The sequence below is a fragment of the Piliocolobus tephrosceles genome, chromosome 8, assembly GCF_002776525.5.
Source record: "Piliocolobus tephrosceles isolate RC106 chromosome 8, ASM277652v3, whole genome shotgun sequence".
Lineage (NCBI taxonomy): Eukaryota > Metazoa > Chordata > Mammalia > Primates > Cercopithecidae > Piliocolobus > Piliocolobus tephrosceles.
The window spans coordinates 52,580,059-52,605,940 of record NC_045441.1 but is presented as its reverse complement, the minus strand read 5'-3'; positions in this window follow the sequence as shown (position 1 = coordinate 52,605,940).

Genomic DNA, 25,882 nt, shown 5'->3' with positions numbered 1-25,882 from the left:
GATTTCAACATGTAAATTTTGGAGGAACACAAACTTTCAGGCTATAGCACCATCCCAACAAAGGCCTTAGCCAACTCCATGAGGAAACTTGAGAGAACCCCTCAGAATTGCCCTGAGTTAGAGGAATCAGGAATCAGGCCTTTATACCCCTATACTGATTAGTCTAGATGCAACAGGAAGCAGGTGGGACTTTGGGCCAGACACTTTTCTTCAACAGAAGCAAATCTTAAAGGTGGTTAAGAGCTGAGGGCCATCTTCTGGCTGAGCTCCCAGGAGCTGAGAGAATAAGTCCTTCCTTCCTGTAAAGGGATCTGGGGCCTGCATCACAACATCCACCACAGTGGATCTACCACAAGCTACAGCTTGAAAGATGTGAGTGCCAAATGGTCATGAATAGTAGGATGGGGACATTAGAACTTTGATCAATATAAAAGGGAAGACATAATATTATATTAAGTACCACTGGGTTGGCCTTGGTAGGAGAAGAGGCAAGGACAAAGGAGGGAGTGGAAAAGAAAGAATGGGAGGAACGGGCCAAGACAATTTGCATACTTGAACCCAATTTCTCTGTGAATATCCAGGGCACATTTTTCCCTGTTCATTCTAGCAAATCTTGGACACTATGGCCCTGGGGCTTATCATGCCATAAAAATATTCACACAGTCAAACCTGCTCATCATGTCCAAACATGCAATGTTAATTTTAAGAAGTATTTCTTAAGGCACTGATGTAATTTTGTCCCTTAGACTTAAATTAATGTTTTATTGTGGGATTTCCAGTGTGTTGTTCCAGCCATTTTACATTGCAAGACCAGAGCAGGAGAGTTTTGATTAATTTATTTTAAGGGAGACCTGTCTCCTCCCTGCACAGCTCACAGTGGTCTTTGATTTAATGCTACTTAGAAGGCAGGAAAGAGGACAATAATGTTTAGATTCAGTTCAAAAATAGAAAATTCTTATATCAAAAAATTTTTCCCTTTAAAAAATGAAGTGAGTAAGCAGAGAGGAACTCATATTAAAGCATATTTCGATGTCAGCATTTACTGTGTCACAACATTTGGCTCATCTTGGCAAATTATGAAATTTTTCTAAATCTTAGAGTGTCATTAAACAGCTGTTGTTTCTTTTCTAAATAATACTAACCCTGCCCCACTCCCCGCCCCGGAGTGTCCAGGTTTCAATAGCTTGAAATTTCAATGCAATAGCTTCAATTTCACTTTGGAATCCTTTCACAGATTATGTATGTCCACTTTGCATGTGGGGTGTGACTCTGCATGAGTCTGTTGTTCATGAAAAGATTCAGCTGTAGCAGCATATGGACAACACACTTTCAAAAACGTGATTATTTCATAATTGCATCGACTCTGTCCAAGAAAAGGGAACACATTCGAATCCCCTATAATTCAAACCACTTGTTAGCAGAGCCCTCCCTCCTGAGCTGGGGAGGCCTGGTGTCCTTGAGGGATTGTTGTGTTCCAAACCAGCCACCTGGTTTGAAAACTCATCCTGGAACCAGTGCCCTGGCCCAGGAAATTGTAGGGAGAGAGAGTCCCCAGGTGTGAGCTATGAAGTGCTGTCCTGGGTTGGGCATGGGTTATGTTCGTGTGCTGAGATTCCACGTGTTATTCAGCCGAACACTCTCACTGGTCAATCCAGAGGTTTCATGTGCACGGGATCACTGGTTATTCATGTGGCTTCTTATTCCACAAGGGCAGAAACAGGTCATGGCAATAGATAGCGTGACTCAGGGAGAACAACGTGGGCTCAGGAGCTGACGAAAACTGAGTCTGCATCTCATCGCTGGCATATTACTAGCCTTAAACAAGTCATGCCAATTCTCCCAACAGCAGCTTCCTCATTTATAAAATGATCAACATGCGCCAGCTTTCTCTCTCTCTCTCTCTCTCTCTCTCTCACACACACACACACACACGCACACACATGCATACACACACCTTGCATGGTAGTGGTGAGAATTAGAGATATGTCTAAAATGCTCAGCATACTATCTGGCCCACAGTAGGGACTCAATGCTTGGAAGTTATTATTATTATTAGCTATTACTAAATAAGGTCTATGGAAAGAGTCTTTTTGTATAATCAAAATTCCCATTATGCTCATCTTATGCCCAATCTGGCTGCAAAAACAGCTTGCCAACAGCATCCGTCTTTCGATTCATAAGTCACATGAAATATATGGCCTTTTTCCTAAAGAGTTCCCAAAGGTCTGCTAGCTTTCCTGGCAGTGAGACAGCAATTCAAGCCAGTCCAGGTACAGAACAAAGTGGTGCCAAGAGCCACATTCCTTGCACAGAACACTCCCCAGCCAGGCCATCCACATGGCGGCTGTGTGTGCCAGCCTCTCAGGCCTGGCTCACCAGACAGCTGCATAAATTGCTTTAAACATGAGTTTATTTATGGCATAACCAACCCCGATTTTGGCCTAGCTCTTGTTCTCGTTTCTTAAATGATAGTATTAGTGCTGGGGAAAGACACATGGTGTAGGAAACTGAATTCCATAGACAAACGTTGCCAGGTGCAGGCTTACCAATGCAATTGCATTGGGCCTTGTCGGTTTATTGTCATCTCCAGAATTCCAGGCTCTGGGGTGGCAATAAGTATCCTAAGTGAAGACAGTCCACTGCACATCAGTGATGCCTGGGTGGAGAGGAACGGTTTGACTTTTCTGTAATTTTGAAGTTTCAAGAGCTCTCAGCAAGGTTTTCGGACAGTGGTTATAACCTTATAAGTAAGGTCAAAAGAAAATATCAAAGTGTACCTATGATATTTTCCAATTTTTCCCTCTTAATTTATTCTTCATCTGAAGTTTAGACGGAACAGTTTTTCTGTCTTGGCTTTCCCCAATTTTCAAGTCAAATTAGCCATATATTGAAATCCAGAGTTAAAATTCAATTTTTGATACAAATGTCCCCTATTCCCATTCAATCTAGTATCCTGTTGGGGTGGGAAAAGGGAAAGAGGGGATATAAGCCATGGTGTTGATTTCAGGAGAAAGGGCCAATAGGGAGGTGTGAACTTTCATAATTTTATAATTTTGCTTTTGCTCCAAGTTCTTTTGGCCTATGAACCAAATAAGGAAGTAGGCCCACCATCGGCCCATACAATTTAAATCCAATATAGAGACTTTTAAGCCATGCCAGTGTGAATAATTGTCTGCTTGACCAGGGACTTTAATTCCAGCGATGGAGGGACACCAGGAGAGGATGTACAACTGGGGGGTGTGACAATGATGATTACTCCTTTTTACTTGTGTTTGTATCTTCAATCATTCATCCAGTCAGATGACTATTTGTTCAAATATTTATTCTACTACATGACACAGTGTGCTAGATACTTCAGAGATAACTGTGAGTTTTGCTTCCTGTGTGGTAGCTCTGTGGTAAAGGTGATGTGATGTCACAAAAATCACCAATTCTAATTTTATTTGCAGTTGAATTACTTACATTATTGCTTTCAATTCTAGTCAAGGCCTTTTAAGTCATAGGCTGATTGCTATACAGAGGCAATTAAATAGGAAAGTTAGCACCTTGAATTTACCCTATGGATACAGGCTTTCAGCCACCATTGGTGGGATGCAGGACAAAGTGCTTACTTTTGTCTTTCGGAGTCAAAATGGGAAAGGTTAACATAAGGAGTAAACTAAGAAAATATATCCATATCCATATTCATAATTATATGTTTATCCATATCCATATTCATAATTCTATCTCTGTTTATCTAAAAGATAGGTCATTTTTACTCTACCAACACCCTCCGACGTGTTTCATCCCATGCTATCTCTGAGAGAGAAGACGGGCCACCTGTGGAGGGGAAGCTACCTCAGTAGAGGTGGTATTATTGCTTCCTGCTCAGCACGCGTTGCTTCTCCTCACAGCTTATCGTCCTTCACATTCCTTTTGGGAAAGCCCTCTTTCTCCATTTTTATCATGTGACGTGGGTGGAATTTTTGCCTCCTTAAAATTTCATGGGAGAGTACTAACTGGCTTCAGCCAACTACTATACCTGTTTCCTCTGGCTATAGTGATTGGTTCAGGGAGAGGCCCTTAATCTAGTAGTCATTGAGATGGAAAAAAGACAAGCAACAAAAAGCAAACAAATAAACAAGCCTCTGCTAGAATTTCTGGAAAAGAGAGATTCCTCTCTTTGCTCCCTGGAATCTATTAGATTTCATAGTGTGTGTAAGCACGGAGGCCAGTCATTCATTCTGCGATCCCAGGGAGAGCCCTGAGCTTCAAGGGTAGGCAAGGAGAAGAGGGCAGTGTGGGGAGCTGGAGGAGGAAGCCAAGCTGCAGAAGGAAGAGCTGGGAAATGGAGAGAAGTCAGATCACTGGTTATTACTGTTTGCGCTGCTAGATTCAGCCTTCTGTAAAGTCAGCCTTATCTCTGTTTTCCGATCATATGAGCCAATACATTTTGCTTTATTTCCTGAAGCCTGTTTGAGTTGGACTATGTGTCAGTTATGACATAAAGAGACTCAACAGGTACCATGGACTTTGAGCTTTTCCTGAATGCCATCCATACAATGAGTCTTGAAATGACTCATTTCAAATGATAATTTCCATCTGACACCTTTACGTAATGATAGAAGTAAAATGCATTCTAAAGATGGATTATATCATCAGAAGAAACAGACTTTTAAAATTAAAAGTAATTAAAATTACTTGGTAACTGTGATAAGTGGCTGGGATGGTAAGGAGAAACTAGAGCTGAACCTATGTAAGAGTGAAAATGGCATTTTCAATTTTGAGGAGTAATGTTTGATTTTCTGGAATACCTTCCATTCCCCCAAGTATCTTCATGAAACAAATCTATAAGAATGATCCTAAGATTATACAGATTTTTCCAAGTGTTCCATGTCCTCTCCCACTCATAGGAGATAGTTCCTATTCAGAACACACACCCGGTGCTTGCAGTTCCATACTGCTAGACTACATGAAGGAGGAAGAAAGATGTTTGCAAAGGAGCCAAGGAGGAAAGCAGGTTGCCTGCGCCAAGAGTGGACCGTCTTTTGTGTTCTTTGATAACTTTGAGATTTCCCTTTCCTATTCCTTTCTTGCCATCTATTAATGAGCATGAACTACATCCTGGCCTTTAATCATTGATATCATTTCATATATACTTTTTCATTATCCTCATCTCTCCTTTGCTTCTATGAACATCTGTTTCCCAGACCTCTTGAGAATGGAGTGTGTATATGGCAGCTTTCCCCATCTCTGAGCCACGAAGCTAAATTTCCTATGCACTTTCAAGCATTACATTGAAAATTAAGCTAAATGTACCATATTTTGTTATAATTATGGTTTAGAAAAAAAATCCTTGTTAATTAGGTATTCAAGAAAGTTATGTGGTCCATATGCTATGGAGGAATTTATAGTCCACAGTAATAAAGTTTGGTAATAAAGGGATAGTGATGAGTGAAAGGGACAAATGTAAATTAACATCTCCCAAATAAATCAAGCAGTTTAGGAAATTGGGCCATTCATGGAAACCACATGCAACTAGTTTTAATTGCCAGTTTTAAAGTGTCTGATTTTTGTTTTTTTAAAAAAGTTATTTTTAAAAACCAAATAGACATGATTTGAGGCTTAATATTCTGTTATCATTTGAAGGCATAGAGCTGCTATGTTATCAAAAATTATTTATCATCAAAAATTATTCTGATCATTTTTCATAGAGTCTTTGGCATTGGGTTGGACAATGATGGAAATTAGCGAGTTTTACTGACAAGGTCCCTTCCTTTGAGGAATTTATCCTCCACAACAATCTGCACTCACCTGAGCAGTGTTGGGAATGGTCTCTCTTTCTTGGCCTAGAAGAGTCCCCTGGGTGATAATGATGATTGACATTAAGTATCAAGGGCTTCCTCTAGACCAGCTCCAGCACTGAGCACCTCACATGCTTACAGTCCTCAGAGGGAGTGTGCTACCTAAGATATTTTTTAGTCACAGGTATGAAAAACATAAATCAGAAATTACATAAGTGGTAAAGAAATCTCTCTTGTAATAAGAGGTTTAAAGATTGGGCAGCTCCAGGATTGGTAAATTTATCATTTGACACTGTTAAGGACCTGGATTCTTTCTTTTTGCTCAGCTCTTCTCAGTGTATGAGTTTCTCTTTGGGTTGGCTTCCTTCAAAGTCACAAGGTGACTGCCACAATCTCAGAGTCACATTCCTCATGTCAATCCCCAGAGGAAGCAGAGGGCAAAAACTTTTCCTGGCATCTGGTTTTCTTTATAGTAGGAAGACTTTTGCAGAAAACTTTCACAATAGGTAAGGAATAGATGTTGAGTAGGAAACCAACCACATCTATTGTAGATAGAGGCTACCATTATCCCCATTTTACAGACAAAGAAACTGAGTCTTGGAATGGTTCATTAATGTGCCCACTGTCTCTCAGCTAGTAAGTGGAAAGCTAAGGTTTGAATCAAGGCATTCAGACTTTACACGTATTCTTATCCACCGCACAAACCACTTGGCTGTGGCAAACACATCCTTACCTCTGAATAGGACCATGGAGTTAGTCCAGGTGAAAGAAAGGGATAAAATTTTCTTCAGTTTTTATCTTTGTTCTTTCCCTTAGAAGTGCCTCTTTTTCTTTTTCTTTCTTTCTTTCTTTCTTTCTTTCTTTCTTTCTTTCTTTCTTTCTTTCTTTCTTTCTTTCTTTCTTTCTTTCTTTCTTTCTTTTTTTGTTGTTTTGAGAGTCTTGCTCTGTCACCAAGGCTGAAGTGCGATGATGCAATCTTGGCTCACTGCAATCTCTGCCTCCCAGTTCAAGTGATTCTCCTGCCTCAGCCTCCCGACTAGCTGGGTGGCCCGCCACCACACCCAGCTAATTTTTGTAGTTTTAGATGAGGTGGAGTTTCACCATGTTGGCCAGGCTGGTCTCCAGAAGTGCCTCTTTCTTTCCAAAGTCCTGTCCTAGATCCCATACTCTGAAAGAGAAATACAGGGTACTGGGAGAATCTATGGGAGGAGCAGTTAACTTGGCCTTGGAGTGAGTGATGGCTTCTCAGAAATGAGTTACATTATCTCCAGCAAGATGTGAAGAACAAGGAAGACTAGCCGGATGGAAAAGTGTGTATGTGTACATGTATAGGATAAAGTGTTTCAGGGAAAGGAAGCAGCATACAAAAATGGGAGAATGGGGTGCTGTCAGAAAACTGAAAGTAGCTCAGATAAGCAAGGTGTCAAGCACAAAGAGTGATGAAGTGGACAGACAAAGCTCTAGAGGTAGTAAAACACCATTAAATATATTATTAAGCAGATTAAGGAGCTTGGACTATATCTGGAGATAAGCAGGAAGTCATTTGGAATTTTTAGCAGAAGAGGGACTTGATCAGAATAAAATTTAGGCAAGATCCTTCTGCCAGCAGGATGGAGAATGAATTTCTGTGCTACTAAGGAGTGCTTGCACATCTAAATTAAGTATGGAAGGAAGGTGTGATGGTTAATACTGAGTGTCCACTTGATTAGATTGAAGGATGGAAAGTATTGATCTTGTGTGTGTCAGTGTGGGTGTTGCCAAAGGAGATTAACATTGAGTCAGTGGGCTGGGAAAGGCAGACCCACCCTCAATCTGGGTGGGCACCATCTAATCAGCTGCCAGTGCAGCCAGGATATAAAGCAGGTGGGAAAACGTGAAAAGGTTAGATTGGCCTAGCCTCCCAGCCTATGTCTTTCTCCTATGTTTGATGCTTCCTGCCCTTGAATATCAGACTCCAAGTTCTTCAGTTTTGGAACTCAGACTGGCTCTCCTTGCTCCTCAGCTTGCAGACAGCGTATTGTGGGACCTTGTGATCATATGAGTTAATACTTAATAAACTCCCCTTTATATTTCTCTCTCTATCCTATTAGTTCTGTCCCTCTAGAGAACCCTGACTAATACAAAAGGCTACAACCTAATTCAAGCTCCCACCTCACTGCAGTGCCAGGGCCCTCCCTGTGCCAGACTCTGTTGGTTGACTCATCAACTCTTCCCTCCTTTGCCCACATCCCACTTCAGAGACTTAAGGACCGGGATACTTGTTTTCCCAGCCATTTGGCTAGGGGTAGCCGTGTGACCTAGTGTGGCTGTGGGTTTCTGGGAAAGAGTTTAACTTGTTGATAAGAGGAGAGACACACTGGGAGGCTGTGTCAGAAGCCTATGTCTGGACCCCTCTTTTGACCGTGAAGTCACAGACATAAAGATGAATGCCTATTTGGAGCTAAAGGATGGAAAGAGCCTGGGTCCTAGATGACAGCATGACACCAACCCCCCCGCATGTCTTGTTAAGCAAACAGTAAATGTGCCTATGCTTTAAGCCACTGTTGGTGATGTCTTCTGTTGCAGCAGCAAATATCCCTAGGAAAGTCACATGCATTAATGCAAGAGACTTGCAATTTTCTATTTCATTTTGACTGCGTATGCACTGCCTGGATTCTTCAAGCAAGAGAAGAACATTTCTATAGTGCATTTGTTATGGTGACAGGTTACAAGACAGAGCTCTGTGAAGCTCCTGCTTCCTTTGGGATGAAAGCATGCATGTGCTGCACTGCTCTGGACAGCACAGAGGAGGTCTAGCAGATTCCTTCAGCCGTGGCTCAGTCTCCTTCTGCTGACCCTTGGCATGGCATGAAACAAAGTCCATTTGGTCTGTGATTTCATCTGAGACACGCATAGCCATAGTAGAGAGAATCACGAACATTTTTTATTACGTGATTTTTAAAAATCATGTAATAAGACTTTATGTTTGGAGAAAAATATTACAACATACTTTTCCTTCAAGCAATTTATGTTAATAGAAAAGTGTCCTAAAGAAAAGATTAAACACAGCAGTGGAGGCTGTTATATTTTTCTCAGACAGACACAGCCCTTTTATTGAAATTCTAATGAAATATATACCCATAAAAATGCTCCCCCTGCCACCACTTAAACGGTATTCTCATGTATAGCATACCCACGCCAACAGCCGCTGATTAACGTGTCATCCGAGGTCTGCCATCACCTGACAGGATAAAGCTAATCCGAATCGACTACCTGCTGCATTTTTATGACACGCAGCTATTGAAAAGTACAGGAATAATTAACTGGAAATGTAATAAGAGGAGGCTCTCTCTGAACTCGGGGCTGTCACAGAGCATAACACCTGATATGGCTTCCCTGAGCGCCAGGCCCACTGCAATAACACTTTTTATGCTACTTTCTGAAGAAACGAGTGACTCAAGTCGTCCATCAGGGCAATTCGTTGTGAGGAGAGCATGACAGCTGTGGCAGGTATAAAACAGAGGTGCCTTGTTCCACTGAGTGACACTAATTACGGGTAAGGGCTTTGTAAACACGCCTCTCTGTTCGGGAGAAGTGAACAACATAGAGTAAAGCACCAGCATAACCAAAATGACGTCTATAAATAAATAGAAAAGAACAGCACTTTTCTAATTGAATGCAGATAGGTAAATAAATCAGGGGGCACTTAAGCCCATTTTAGATACAATGAGTCATTTTCTACTCTTCGACAAAGTGAAAGGCAATTGGCTCTTGGAGTTTACCCAGATGTAGCATGCTGGAAAGAAGGATTTCCACCTCCACAGCTGCTATCTCAATGAAAAGTGGGTATGTATTGGTATTATAACACACATATGTGTGTGCATACATGGGTTTGTGCAACACCCTCTCTACTTAGCAATGGGTTTTATTTTTACAACGTTGTTTTAGGCAATCGTTTGGTACTCTGAATGCATTTAATGAGAGGTGAAGTGATACATGTGTTGACCCAGGCTGGCCCACAAATATAAACCCACAGGCAGTCCGATCAATAGGCTTTTGGGGGCTAACCCGATAACCTACCCTCACCTGTTGTCTTGGTTAGCATTGCATTCAGCTGCAAGTGAGATAAAACCGAAAGGAACCACTTGAATAGGTTCTTTTATGCGTCATGTAAAAGTACATGTAGTACCTAGGGCTGCTATGGTACTCCTGGGGCAGGGAGACAGGCTGCCCCTGCTGTGTGGCTTTGCTACACTGAGTGCTGTGGTTCAGCCATAGGATGAGAATTGACAAACGACACACACACACTGTTTCTTAATTAGGTTCCTGGATGCTGCCACATGGCACTTGTCGTTGGCCAGAGCTAAGTCACATGGCCATCTCTGGCTGCAAGGGAACTGACAGTGTGTTTCCTTTCCTGGGGGTTAAGAGTGTTATCACCATAAAGAAGGGCAACATGGATAATGGGGAACAACCAGCAACTCTGCCCGTATGTATACAGAGGAGGAAGCTATTTTGTAACAAGTAATAAGACAAAAATGCCAGGGGCCCTGGACATGCTCACTTTCTTCTTTCTTCTTTCCCTGCATCTTTCACTAAAGCCACAGAAAGAGATACCCGGTATGGATCAAGAAACAAACGCTAAATTGAAGAATATTTCTCACTCTCCAGAGAGGGTTAAAGGGAAGCCTGTGTTGCTGGCTTCTTAAATCTCACCTTGCTGATGTCCAAATTCTACAGCACATCTTTCTTCAGCATGGATCTAGATTCTTCTTTGAAAGGCAGCTTCCTGTGGGAATAACTTTCAATGTCTATCAGCTTTTTGCATTTTCATTTGGAAGGGTTTCTGACTTTCCTGTCTTTTCTTGCAAGCAGACGTCTTTACTGAGAGAAACATCAGGTTGCACCTGCCCATATAACTTGCTGAAGTTGAAGGGAGATATAGTAAATTGCGTATTTAAGTGTTTGTATGATTTATTTAGGATTTTGCTGTTTGCAGCCATTGGATAAGAATCCTATTAATCTGGATTTTTTAAAGAAAATTTTGTTTTCATGGGTCTTTTTTCACTTAAGCAATGAAGGAAAAGAAAATAAAATTACTCTCAATCCTTCTTTTCCTTTTGCTGCTAAGCTTTTATCTCTCTACTTTAGAGATGTGTGACTTCACGTGTATGGATGTATGTCACTTAGCACATGCTCCTGGGGAACATTTAGCATATGCATTGGAGTTCTTCTATGTACAAGAACTAAGTAAATACAGTATTGTACCAGAAGTTAACTGTGGAGGCAATTGCTTGGAATAGCATTTAGTACCGCTCTACGCAAGTCAGAGCTTTCATTAAGGAATTATTGGAAGTGGCTGTGGTTCATGAAAGAAAGGAAAGATCCTTAAAGTGAAAGGAGAGGGTATTTTGGGGGGTTATGGGCTGAGTAAGGTGGGTGGGGGCAGAATCTAAACTCATATCATTGGATTTAGTATGTGCTATTGATAGCAGAGGAAGAGGCCAATGTGGAGAAAAGAGCCCGAGTTTTGGGGCTTCTATAGTGAAAGAGCTGGTAGCCTTCACTAAGCACCTGCTGTATGTCATGCATTGTCTGAGGCATCTTGTATACATACATTTTTTTAGTCTGCACAACAACTGAAGTCCAAAAGAAGTGAAGGACCATGGTCAAGGTCATGTCCTCTGAAAATCAGAAGGGGGGGCTTAAATATGCTCCACTGACCTCACAGGCTCTGTCTATCTTACCATAAACACTGAATTAAAACATAAGGAGAAGAGCTGGTAAGCTGGTTTAACTGGGGGCTCCTGCTTACACGAGTCTCAGATCTCCCACTCTCCCACCCGTGGACCCCAACCGTCACACATTCCCCAGCTGAGGCAGCTGCTGTGTCTCTGGGACTTGACATGCCTGCTGTGGCTGGAGAGCCCATTGATGGTGTGCAGTCAGCATCAGGACCATTAGTGGTTCTTGGATATCACTCTTGGTTACCACTTATTAGCAGTTGGGACAGGTCGGGAGCTCTGGTGGTTAACCAAGGCATGTTGTTTTCTTTTTAGACATTGCCTTGATTGCCAATTAGCCAGAACTTTTGTTTTGATTTTAAGTCACGAACATCCCAGCTGTCAAAGTCTTTCTTTCCCCAGCATCTGCAGCCATCCTGCCTGGGGCCATGAGCTCATCTGATCTCTTACTCCAAGCTGCCTCACATTTGACCTGGTCTTGGCCATGAGACTGTCAATGAAAGACCAAGTGGTAAAGTGGTATTTGTGAGTCAGTCCTCCCTCTGAGTCAGAAATGAAACAATGCCTCAGCATGTTAGAAGGAATATAGAGCCATCCTGACATGAAGCCTAAAGGATTCTTCCCTCTTAGTTCTTTGGGGTGCAAAGTGACTTGGTATACATGTTGGGGAGTTGGTATACATGTTGGGGTGAGAAGAACTCCTCAGGGCAGCTAGATGCATTCTCATTTTTCCTTCTTTCTTTTCCCCTCTCCTTTCTTTTCTTCTTTCTGACTTTTTACTTCTTTCAAAATATAGAAGTTAATCATTCAAGGATGATTTGTTTCTCTTTAACACTTTGATCAATGAATTTATTCCCAATTTAAATTCTGTCATTTGTAAAACTGTGGTAGGTAGAAAAAACACTGAGTAGGGTGGGAAAGAAGGAAAAAAAAAATCCCAAATCCAGAACGAAAAAAACAAACAAAACAAACAAAAACCCAAAAAAGTGAACACACACACAAAACAAATAAACCAAAAAAAAAAAAAAAAAAAAAAGTTTTAAGTACTGGCTGGATAAAGAGATAGTTGAGATATGTTAAGCAAATCACAATCTCTTTGAAGCTGCATTTCCTCAAAAGAAATATGGAGACAGCCAAACTTGTCTTACCTCCCCCATAAGAGTGTTGTGAGACACTAATGAAATAATCTGTGTGAAAGTACTTTGTAAACCTGTGCATTTACGGCCAATTGCTTTTTGACAAAGATGCCAAGAACACACAATGGGGAAAGGACAGTCTGTTCAATAAAGGGTGTTGAGAAAACTGGATATCCATGTGCAGAAGAATGAAATTGAACTCTTATTTCATACCATATACAAACATCAGCTCAAGATCATTTAAATACTTAAACATCATATCTGAAACTGTAAAACTACTAGAAGAAAACATAGCAGGGAAAACCACACAACACTGGTCTAGGCAATGATTGTTTGGATTGGACCTCAAAAGCTCAGGCAACGAAAGCAAAAGTAAATAAATGAGATTACATCAAACTTAAAAAGCTTCTGTACATCAAAGAAAACAATTGACAGTAAAGAGACAATATACAAATTTGAAAATATATATTTGTAAGCCACACATCTGATAAGGAGTTAACATCCAAAATATATAAGGAACTGAAATAACTCAATAGCAAGGAAATGAATAACCTGATTTAAAAAATAGGCAAAGGCCCTGAAGAGACGTTTCTCTAAACACGACATACAAATAGCCAACAGATATGTGAAAAAATGCTCAACATCACCAATCATCAGGGAAACACGAATTAAAGCCACCATGAGGTATCATCTCATACCTGTCAGAATGACTATTCTCAAAAGATGAAAGATAATAAGAGTTGGTGAGAATGTGTAGAAGGAACACTTGTGCAGTGTTGGTGAGAATGGAAATGGGTACAACCACTGTGAAAAACCATATGGAGGTTCCTCAAAAAGCTAAGAATAGAATTACCACATGATCCACAATCTACTTCTGATTATATATCTAAAAGATTGGAAATCAGTATGTTGAAGAGATTTTGGCATTTCCATGTTTTTTGTAGCATTATTCACAACATCCAAATTATACAATCAACCTAAGTTTCTATCAGTGAATGAATGGATTAAAAAATATGGTATCTATCCACAATGGAATGTTATTTAGCCTTTGAAAAGAAATTCTATCATTTTCAACAACATGGATGAACCTGGAGGACATTATGCTAAGTGAAATAAACCAGGCACAGAAAGAAAAATACTACATGTTGTCACTTATATGTTGAATCTCACAGAAGCAGAGAATACTGTGGTGGTTATGAAAGGCAGAGAGTGGGGGAAATAGGAAGATGTGGTCAAAGGGTACAATATTTCAGTTAGACTGGAGGAATAAATGGAATTTGAGGTAATAGATAAGCTAATTAACTTGATTCAGTCATTCCACATTGTATACGTATAATATCACTTTGTGTCCCATAAATACATATCATTTTTCAATATGTAATAACACTTAAAAAATAGAGAGTGCCTTATAAAAGGTGTAGTCTGTCACAAGCATAGTTAGCAGTTTGTGTTCTGGGTTGGGACTGGTCTGGGAGCAATCCTTCCTAGTGGTGTGAGATGAGAAAATTAGTTTTTATCAGTGATCCTCCACTGGAGGAAACTTTGTTTGACCCCAGGGATATTTGGCAATTTCTACAGACATTTTTAGTTGTCACAACTGAGGGGCAGGATGCTACCAGCATCTAGTAGGTAGGGGCCAGGGATGCTGCTGAACATCCAATAATGCACAGAATAGCCCTCCACAACAAAAAATTATCTGACCCTCAATGTCAATAATCCTGAGGCTAAAAACCTCTGATTTATTTTAATAAACCTCAGAGAAAAAAACTTACTGTAGGACAGAAATAACTGTAATAATAAGAGTACTTACTGCACAGAGGTTGAATAAAGCAGCACAACTAACTCCTGGCGTATGTTGCGTTCATAAGCCTATTTCATGCTCAGTGTTCCTGTTATGGCTCTTTCTAGAATCCTTCCTACGTATTTGAAGTCCTTCATCATCAACCCTTCCTAATTTTACATGAGTCAACGTTCATATGGCTTTGGCTGCCTACTCTCCATTTCCCCTCTTCAATAGCACACCAGTTTCCTTTTTGAGAATTTCTTCTCTCCAATCATTGTGAGGCCTTGGTGGCAACATAAATCCAGATGCCTCTCTAAGGAAGCAAAAGAGGCCACATCCTTCTCCCTGCCCCAGCCCAGCTAGGCAGTGGGCATATGACCTGATATTGGCCAAATAGTTTCTTCTAGAACTTGACTCTTGAGTGGAAGAAGTGATAAAAACATGCAGCAGTTTGCTGACCTCAGGGTTCCTGCTTGAGTTTATTCCTCTGGGGTCTGCTTTCCAGCTCCACAGAGCCTCTTGGTTTCTGTCTTTTTCAGGGCCTCTTTTCAGCCTCCTGTGGACTCAGCAGGGCTCCCGCAGCATTCAATACATTTCCAGAGTTTGTTCTGTTGCTTGCAGCCAAAACTCTTGACTGATCACTTGCCCACCAATGACCCAATGCATAGAACAATAGCACTCTGTATTGTGTCTTTTGGTAGAGAGGATGGGGATGGAGGCATGGATTTGTAGCCTAACAAAACAGCAAAGAGCTTCTAATTGTATTTTTCCCACTAGCACTGCAGCAATATTAAGTTCTAAGTTCTTTATTGAAGTAAAAGTTGAATCTTCTTCCTCCAGCCAGGTCCTTATCAATAAACATAAATTAGCAAAGTGTTTTAGTTCTTTCTTGCGGTGAACCCTTTACATTTGGCTAATAGAATTGGGCAACAATATGACTCAAAATATTGATTTAAGCAAATTCTCAGAAGTACATAGTATACTTATTGTAAAATATACATTTGAAGCTATCTTTTTTCACACCATTTTATCTTTAGTGTTTGCCAAAACCTATTTTAATATCTGTATAGAATGGAAACTTACATTTTGTGTCCATTTGGGAATAGTCCAGCCAAGCAATGACACTGGCTAGTGATAAGCACAAAAAAGAGAAATTAGCAAACTCATTAATAGTTATTTTTAATTTAGGTTGTTTCTCTGGACCTGAAGTATGACTGTTAGAAAAAGAAAAATCTGATAAGCTTCACTTCCTGTTTTGAAAAAATAGCTTAGTAAGAAATCACATGTGTTTAGTGGCTTAAAATATGCCAGTCATTTTTAAGTTTGTAAAATAGATTGTGCATATGCCTTTTCTCATTATAAATATATACCTGTGAAACTCTAGTGCATGAGAGATTTAAGCAGCTTTTAATTATCAAAGGCACAAAAGACAATATTTGGAATAGAAATAAGAAATACAATTGCAATTCTTGATTTTGTCACTAATTCTCAATAGATAACACTAGCAGTTTTCCAAGTTTAGGTTGAATTGTATGAGCTGTAATTAATGGGTATTTGTAAAATCAAGTTATGTGTTTATACATGGCTGTAGTAGTAGTTACCATCCTCGTCGTCCTTGGGTAGAGGTACACACACATGAAAATTGGATAAACAAGCTTTGCAAATATTTTTAAATAAAATCATTATGTCTCTGATGAAGCTGGTTGAAAGTTTAACACCACTGAGACTCATTTTTCTCATCTGGAAAGTGGGGATGATAATAGTAATTATTCCAGCTGCTTGTTTTGATGACTAAATGAGACCATATATGTACAGGGTTTAAAATGTATTTGAAGGGCTATGTTATGGGGAAGGATTTTATAATATCTAACACTAGGGGGAGAAAGCATTTTCTAAGTTAAGATTGTGGTAAGGATAAGCTCAACTAAGCACTAGAAGCAGCCATTGTGTATCACTTTGGGTCCGTTTAAAGAAGGAAAGTATTATGGATGACATTACTAGAGCAGCCAGATATTTCAGGAGGATATTTATGACTGGGAAGAGTTTGGTCATCCCATTATTAGTGACATCCTGGGGACAACTAACGTTCTTAACTTTTCTTCCCCCATCTTTCCCTAACATGGCAACACAAAGCAGGTGTTCTTGGTCCTGACCCATGAAGAAGGCAAGCACATAATTTTCTTTTGATCAGGCTGAATGCAAGCAAAGGAAATTGGCTAGGATGACCTAATTTGGGGATGCTGACCCTGAAAGGAGTGTGACTGCTGCTTCAAGACTGAGCCTCATGGCTGTGAATGTATCTTCCCTTGTCCACCTGCTGCCTTCTTGTCCAACCTTCGAAGCCTATCTCAAGCAGCCTCTCTTCCATGTAGTCTTTCCTGATCTTTCAATTAGCTTTGATCTCGTTCACCGAGAATGGGTTTAAACTTCTCTATGGAACTTACTGTGGGTCTGAATCCCCCACTAGATTATAAACACCTTGAGGGTGAGAACTACATCATACTCATTTTTGTATCCTCCTTATTCACAATACACTGCCCCACATAGAGTAGCACTGTGGCGTCGAAGAAGAAGAATAGATTTTTGGAGGCAGCAGAGCTGAGCTCGAATCTTGGCTTCCCATTTCCTAGCTAGGGGACTCCAGAATGCTACTTAATCTCTCTGAAACCCTTTGTTCTCATCTATGAAATGGAGAGAATAATGCCAGAATCTGAAGGGAGAATTGTCATTGGTCTCAAATATTAGTTTCATGTATCATATTCCCTTGATATGCATTATTTCTGAGTTGAGTTAACATGCACAAGGAAGTTTTGACCCCATATTTACAAGAGCAGTGTTTATAGTAAAGGTACATTCTAGTTAAAATCTATGAGCCAAATTAGGCTTACAACTAAAGTTTAGGTTAGTTGAAATGGATAAGTAAACATTTATGTAATTGCTTATTTCTCTAAAATTTTCTCTCAAGTCTTATCTGTGAATGCCTTAATGTTTGATATTTTCAGTTTATCTCAAATGAATTTATGTTTCTTCAATTGGGTGTTAAAAACTTTTTGTTGGATATCTTCAGAAGCTTGGGCAGAAAGATCCCTGGAATAAACAAGAAAATGCCGGCCTTAAGATCTTATGATTTTTGCACAACTGCTCCCTGGTGGTGACATACCCAAATTGCAGGAACATTAAGAAAACACAAAACTCTAGCTCTATGAGGAAAGTTATGAAGAGACAGTTCTTAAGTACAGTTGCTCTTTGACCAATTCCTCAACATCTATTGCTTTTTCTATTGGTGTAAAACAAAAACATTGAGTGTCAAGAACATGTATCTTCTACCTAAATCCTCTGGACTTTGGAATGCACTGATAATGCATCTCCCTTGTAGAGGCCAACAGGGCAAATTCCTTCATTACTGACATCACCAGCAGAAGCTCAAGCCTCCTGGACCATCCATCATGCTCCAGACCCCCTCCAGTGTTCTTCCATTATGCATGCTGGTACTCTCAGTCTGTCATCAGCAATCCCCCTCCTATCCTCAAGCTCCTTTCTGAACTGATCTTGACCCTCTTGCTCCATTTGCACCTACTTTGCCAATATTTGTCTAAAGTGGCAGTTGCCTTTTCTCTTATGCTCCTTATGCCTCAGATCATAGAGGTAGAATAGCTGTCCTCCTGGATACCTATCATCTGCTAGAAACTATTTGTCTTCCTTCATCTTTCAGAAATCACAACTCTTCTAAAGCTCATGGTATCTTACTATTTCACCCAACTTTCTTTTATAGCCCTCTTTTACTGGCCTCCCAGTGATGCCCCTTTGTTTATGAGATTGGTACCTGGTTCATGGTCTTTTTCATTCTACTCCTGTTATTATTCTTGGTGACATCAACATCAACTCAACACCCCGAATTTCAGCTCCTTAGCTTTATCACCTCTAATTACTTTTTCCTCCATTCCACCTCATCATCAGTTTCCTTGACTAAACCAAGAATTGCATTTCCTCTAGCATATCAGTCTCAAACATTCTTATCTCTGGTCCTTTCTATTCTTCTATCTCATTTACTCTATTAATGTCACTGCACTATTTTTTTGGACCATATCAAGATGGCCAATTCCTTACCCCTACAACATTTTCCACTATTCATTATCCTTGTTATCAATGAACACAATAGTACTGGCGTCTATACCCATACATCACACACCTTCCTTCTTACTACAATGGAAGGCATGTTCATGTTTCACTTGTGCTCTGGATCCCACAAGTGAATTATCTCCTTTCTTCCATGCATTATCTGTTTTTCCATCTCCGTTGAACTCTTCCCATCAACGAACAAATGTGTTGTGATATCTTTATCTCCCTTTTCTTGATCCCGTCTATCCCTTTGGCTGCCACCCCCTTTCTCTGCTCTCCTTCACGGCAACATTTATTGAAAGTTGTTCTTACTTGCAGTGCCTACTTCTTCACCTCCCATTCTCTCTTCAACAGATTCCAACTGGGCATCTGGCTCCTTCACCCACTCTACAGAAACTGCGCTCCTTGAGGTCATCCGTGACCTGTCTGTTGCCAATCCAAATGCATTCTCATTTTACCTCTCAGCAGCATCCAACGCAGCCAAACACTCCCTCTTTAAAATATTTTTTTTTTCTTTTGGCTTACTTGTGTTGTTTTCAAACATTTTTACTCATATAGCACCTAAAAGAATTTTGTAAGATTTTGTAGACCATTAGACATTTTTAGAATTGACATCTATATTTTTCAACATAAGTTTAAATAGTTGCTAGGGATAGAGTTTCCAGTATGTTACAAATATTGACAACTTAAAACTGTTATATGATTCTTTTAAAATGTGCCCAGTGGAATATAAACACCATAGAAATTTGATACCATAATTCGTGTAGAAAATACACAGACTTCTTTAAAGAATTTTTACATTGTTTCCTATTCCCTTAAATTTATATTTTCATTCAACTTTCCCTGAAAAAAATTTTCCCAATGTATTTTATCACTCCACCAACTTCTCTGCAAGTAATCATGTAATTTGAAATTAGAACTTGAAAAGTTTCCTACAAGGCTCTATAAGTCAAAACTTTTTAAGATTCAGTTATTATTGTAGTTACTTATTTATACACTTGATCAAAATAACATAAACATTATAGATTACAAATTTTGATGAAAAAGCATTACCCTAAAATAAAATTGTATTGTAAATATAAATTCTTAGGAGTTGGCTAGGACTTTTTTCCCCACCCATTTAACTTGTGTATCTGAGGATACTACTACTTATTGTTATTGTGAGACAGAGTTCAGCATTAATCCTCTCTATATTTTGTCTTTTTAAAAGATGTCAGCTCTGAGAAATACTGTTTATATACATAAGTAGATAGGAACTTTATCATAGAAGTGTTATCCAATTCTTTGAATTCCTTTTGAGTTATACATCCAAAATCAGAGTAATTTATCACAAAAAAAGTTTTCTAATGATCTAGCTCTTAACTACCAACTTTCTAGTCAGTCAAATTCTCCTCCGATTTTCTGGAAAGCAAAATATTGGACATCCTTGTGCAAATCCTTGTGCAAGTCAGGTGATGTCCAATATTCGTTACCTAGATATTACAGTTATTAACTTCATCAAACTGACACCACTATTTCTAATTGCTTTGTTTTCAGGCCTAGGATGTTTTACACTGTTGGTCACTGCAATATAGTAAGATTTGGGACAGATGCAAGTGGTAGATGGATAATCATGAAAGGAAGTTGGGATGGAGAACATCTTTATTTTATTAGGTACATTCTCAGGCTGAAAAGGTTTGGAGAGAGTACATAGGAAGTTGAAGATCTGAAAACAACTCTCCTTAAAACTATCTATGCATATATTCCCCTTGGAAATTTTCAGCATACTCTTAAGACCCCTGTTTTCTCTCTTCACTCCATAGCTTTCCTTGTGAGTTCCTTTGCTGGCCATTTCTTCCGTTTATCCCTAAATGTTGAGCAACATGGGTATCATTCCTGGGCCCCTGTCCATCTCCTTTTTGGACATCTCTTCATCAGTCCCAATGCTTCAAGTACTGGCCATAGGCTAACGGTCATCCCACTAGCTCAGATTCATACATACAACTTCAACTTGTTTGCCCCGTGTGAAGGCCCAATTGGCATCCCACACTGCTCATGTCTAAAAGAGAAGTCATGATTCTCTGGTACCACATCCAATCAACCCGTTCTTCCACAATCTCCCACATCTGAGAAAATGGTAACATCATTCTTTCAGCTGTGAAATGAAAAAACCTAGGAGTTATTCTTTATTTCTCTTTTTCATCACTTCCCACAGCAAGCTCCATCAGTGCTACCTTTAAAACATAGCCTGGTCCGGGCACAGTGGCTTACGCCTATAATCCCAGCACTTTGGGAGGCTGAGATGGGCAGATCACGAGGTCAGGAGTTCAAGACCAGCCTGACCAACATGGTGAAACCATGTCTCAACTAAAAATACAAAAATTAGCTGGGCATGGTGGTGTGTGCCTGTAATCCCAGCTACTCGGGAGGCTGAGACAGGATAATCGCTTGAACCCGGGAGGCGGAGGTTGCAGTGAGCTGAGATCCAGCCACTGCATTCCAGCCTGGGCAACAGCGCAAGACTCCATTTCAAAAAAACAAAAACAAACAAACAAACAAACAATAAAAACAACAAAAAAACAAAACATAGCCTGGATCCATCCATTTCTCTTCGTCACCTTCCCTGTTCCCTCCCTAGATCAAGATGCCACCATCATGGCTTGCATGGAGGACTCGATGCTTCCTACTGGCCTCCCTACTTTCATTCTGCCACATCCCACCAATGATCTATGCTCCACAAAGCAGCCAAAGTATCTTTTCATAATGTCAATTGGGTCATGTTACTCCATTGACTGAAACACTATGTGAAAAATAATTACAGGATGAAACTGGAGGCCATTATCTTAAGTGAGGTAACTCAGGAAAGGAAAACCAAATACTGCATGTTCTCACTTATAGGTAGGGGCTAAGTTATGGATGCACAGGGGCATACAGAGTGGTATAATGGACATTGCAGCTTCAGAAGGGGAGGTGAGAAATGAAAATTACCTATTGGGTACAATGTACAGTATTTGGGTGACAGGTACATAGAAAGCCCAAATTTCAACACTATACAATTCATCCATGTAACCAAAAACCACCTGTACCCCTAAAGCTATTGAAATAAAAATAAAAAAATTCATTTAAAAAAAAGAAAAATATTCAAATTTTATATTTGCATCTGTAAGTGCTCTGTGGTCTGGGCCCTGCCTACTTTTCTGATTCCAGTTTCATGTCTGTCTTGCTGTCTTGCTAACTGAACTCCAACCACGTGGACCCTCTGACCCTCTCTTGTTCTAAAACATGGCAAGCTCGCTTTTCACTCGGGGCTTTGTTCTTGCTGTATGCTGAACCTAGAAATTTCTTCCCTCAGATGGTCCCATTGCTACCTCATTTTCTTTCCTTAGACCACAGCTCACATAACATTCCCTTTTAGAGGCCTTCCCTGACCACCATGCTAGCTCATTATCATATATTTTTAAATAGGAAATATTCTACTGGAAATTGATTATATTGGTTGGGTCAAGTGGCCCACACCTGTAATCCCAGCACGTTGGGAGGCTGAAGCAGGAAAATTGCTTGAGCCCAGGAGTTCGAGACCAGCCTGGGCAACATAGCAAGAACCCCTTTCTACAAAAAGTGAAAAATTAACTGGGCATGGTAGTGCATACCTGTAGTCCCAGTTACTTGGGAGGCTGATGTGAGAGGATCGCTTGAGCCTGGGAGGTCAAGGCTACAGAGAGCTGGGATGGTGCCACTGCACTCCAGCTGGGCAACAGAGAGAGACCCTGCCTCAAAAAAACAAAAACAAACAAACAAATAAAATAAATTGATTACATCTGTTGTTATGTATGTAAACTTCACAAAAGCAGAGATCTTTCCTGTGTTATTTATCTCTGTATTCCCAATGCTAAAAATGAGTCAAACATGTAGTAGTAGGTGCTCAATACGTACTTGTTGAATAGATGCAGAAATTTTTACTGTTTGCTGCAGTTTTATGTAACCACAGGAGCATGGCCCAGTGGTATTTCCAGGGAAGAATACATTAGTAATGCAGGCTTGGGTAATCACTCACAGCTCACCCCACTACTGAGCATTGACCTGGAATTGGAGCTGATATCACAGAACAGGGAATGATCATGGGCTCTGGAGTCATATGAGGCTTTTCAAGGATTTAACCCCTGAACTGTCAGTGTCCAGTTCTATGGATATTGTGGGCAAGTCACATCATTCTTTACATCCCAGTTTCCTCATATATAAAATGGAGATAACTTCTAGGATTGTTGTAAGAATTGGAAATAATACAGACAAGAGATTGATACATAGTAGGCATTCAACTAACAGTAGTTGTGGTAGATGCTGTTATCACTCCATCCGATTCCCCTGAGATTCCTTTTACTGCTCTGTCCTTATCCCAGTGGCAGACTGGGCAGACTGGGATAGGGTTATAAAATCCCCCCTAGGATAGGGTTATAAAATGCCTCAAGGCAGGGCAGACCCTGGGGAGTCCTGCAAAAGGAGACCAGGACTTCTATGTCTGCAAATCTTCCTGCGAGTTCAGGCTAAAGCTAATCTTCACCAGACACCACCTCCTTCCCCTTCTCTATTCTGACTGCTTCACTTGGTATTACTTTCTCCTGGGAGCAATGCCTCAATAAGTCATGGGTACGTGAATCCCTGGCTCGTGTTCTGCTTCTGTGGAACCTGAATAGGGTAGTGGTTATCACCTTTTGTTCGGCTAGAAAACCCTAGCAGCTCCTTTTTTTTTTTTTTTCTAGCAATGCTGTCTATTAGTTCTACTTATCTGCTCATAGTAAAAATCATAGCTAGAAGTGAGAATTACTATAATGTCTTTGCATTAGTTTAATGTTGATAAGAACAGCCACCTATTATTAAAAGAAGAAAGAATGGGAAGGGTAAGTAGTTACATTTCTTTTTTTTTTTTTTTTTTTTTGAGGCGGAGTCTTGCTCTGTCGCCCGGACTGGAGTGCAGTGGCCGGATCTCAGCTCACTGCAAGCTCCGCCTCCCGGGTTCCCGCCATTCTCCTGCCTCAGCCTCCCGAGTAGCTGGGACTACAGGCGCCCGCCACCTCGCCCGGCTAGTTTTTGTATTTTTAGTAGAGACGGGGTTTCACCGTGTTAGCCAGGATGGTCTCGATCTCCTGACCTCGTGATCCGCCCGTCTCGGCCTCCCAAAGTGCTGGGATTACCGGCTTGAGCCAAGTAGTTACATTTCTTATTAATGGAAATGGGAGAGGCTCTATAACTTAAATGCTCAGGCCTTTCTATCTGTAAGGCCACGGTAGGACGTGCCCTAGCCTCAGCCTCAGGTGTCCCAAAGCCAGGCCTCTACCACTCACTGCTGAGCTGTGAGGTCTGGGAAGAAATACTCAACATCTCTCTGCCTCATTTTGTCATTTGTAAAGCGAGAAAAATAATACAGAGTTGTTGAGTGAAGTAAATGAAATCTTGTATGTGAAAGAGCTCGGTAATTATAAAACACCTCATAAAGGTGAGGTGTTTGGGAGGATAAAAGTGACGTCCTGGTTTGTTCAAGAATTGGAAGTAAATGCATTAAGATATTGCACAAAAGTGTGAGCCTCTTTAAATATGTAGAAATAGGAAAAATTGCGTTTGAGTTTTGTGTATTATGTTTTAAAGAAATTACTTTTGGGGAAAAAATATTTCATACTTAAATAGTAACAAATAAGGTAGAAGCACTTTGTAAATGATATAAAGTATATAAACACTGCAGAAAATGTATGCACACGAGCACATACTCACTGTAGCTCCAGTGACTTCTGGGAACTATTTGGGGGAGTTGCAGTAACAGAATTTCATAGGATTTATTAGCAGTAGAAAGTTCCCCAGAGCTGCCTACATAAGGCTTTAATTATTCAAAGATTGCACTTTGGCACTTCAAACATTGCCAACCCAAGAAATCAGAAAAATGAGCACATTTCTGGTGGCAAAGAGAGGCATTTTGTGCAGGAAGCAGCAGTGAAAACGCAAACCCGAACCTCTGAGGGCATTTTGTGCAGTGAAAATGCAAACCCGAACCTCTGAGGAAGCCACCACTGCAAGGTAACTTCCAGGTCTGGGAATGAGTTCTTCCCTAGACCGAAGGAAAGAAGCACTTTCCTTCAAAGGATTGAGCCAAAGCCAAGAAGCGAAAAAATAAATGGCAGGAGACAGCAAGTAAGGATGAGTAAAGTAAAGCAGGAACCGAAAGGTTCAGAAAGTGGCAGACAGCGACAGCTGGGGGAAACCACAAGAGGTAAAGGGACCAGGTGGCAGCAGAAGATTCAGAGAGGCTGGGCGTGGTGGCTCATGCCTGTAATCCCAGCACTTTGGGAAGCCGAAGCGGGTGGATCACAAGGTAAGGAGATCAAGACCAAAAAAAAAAAAAGGCTGGGCATGGTGGTGCGCGCCTGTAATTCCAGCTACGCGGGAAGCTGAGGCAGGAGAGAATCCTTGCACGTGGGAGGCGGAGGTTGCAGTGAGCCAAGATCACGCCACTGTACTCCAGTCTGGGAGACAGAGTGAGACTCTGTCTCAAAAAAAAAAAAAAAAAAAAAGAAAGAAAGAAAGAAAAAAAACCCTAAAAAAGATTCAGGGAAACGGGGAGGTGGGGAGGCCAGGCCTGAGCTGGAACAGGTCTTCAGCCCTGGAGAGCCCTGCGGGCAGCACCACCATGGCCCCAGCAGTCCTTTAGTATCTGGCCTCCTCAGGCAGCCCTGCTTCTACATCCAGGAGGAAGGCTGCCGGTTTGAAATGCCTCCCTCTTTTGGTCCTCCAGATGGAGTTGGAAGTCCCGCCCCTTTGTCCCCTCTGCAGGTTGCTCACTGCACTTATTCTAAGACCCAGTGCTCATGCGTGTCCTCCAGTAGTCTCCAGTGGGAGCCCCGAGGGCAGGCTGTCTTTGCCACCTGAGAGCTTGTGACCGGCCTGGTAGACACCACGCTCCCGACGATGGTTAAGTAAAATCTGCTTAAGGCAGGAAGACTCTTCATCCCAACCTGTACCATTTGAATGGCCCAGGACTTAGAGGGTTAAGATAACAGCTATTCAAAGGACCTACGGGTCCGTCTATTTTTGAGTGTGCCAGAGACTCTGTTCTAGGGGGTAGTGAGCCCAGAATAAAGTCAATAATAAAGATGCTGTTAACAGTGGGGAACATCAGGTCACGCTAGCTCTGTGCCAGGCGCTGGACTAAGTGCCCCATATATACAATTAGTTAATTCTCACGGCAGCTCTCTGCCCTCAAGGAAGGCAGATGGATTGGTGATTTAAAGAGAGAGGTATATACATGCATTACTAATAAATGGCAAATAAATTATAATAAAATGCGGCAAGTAATATAAAAGAGTGAGAAACAGG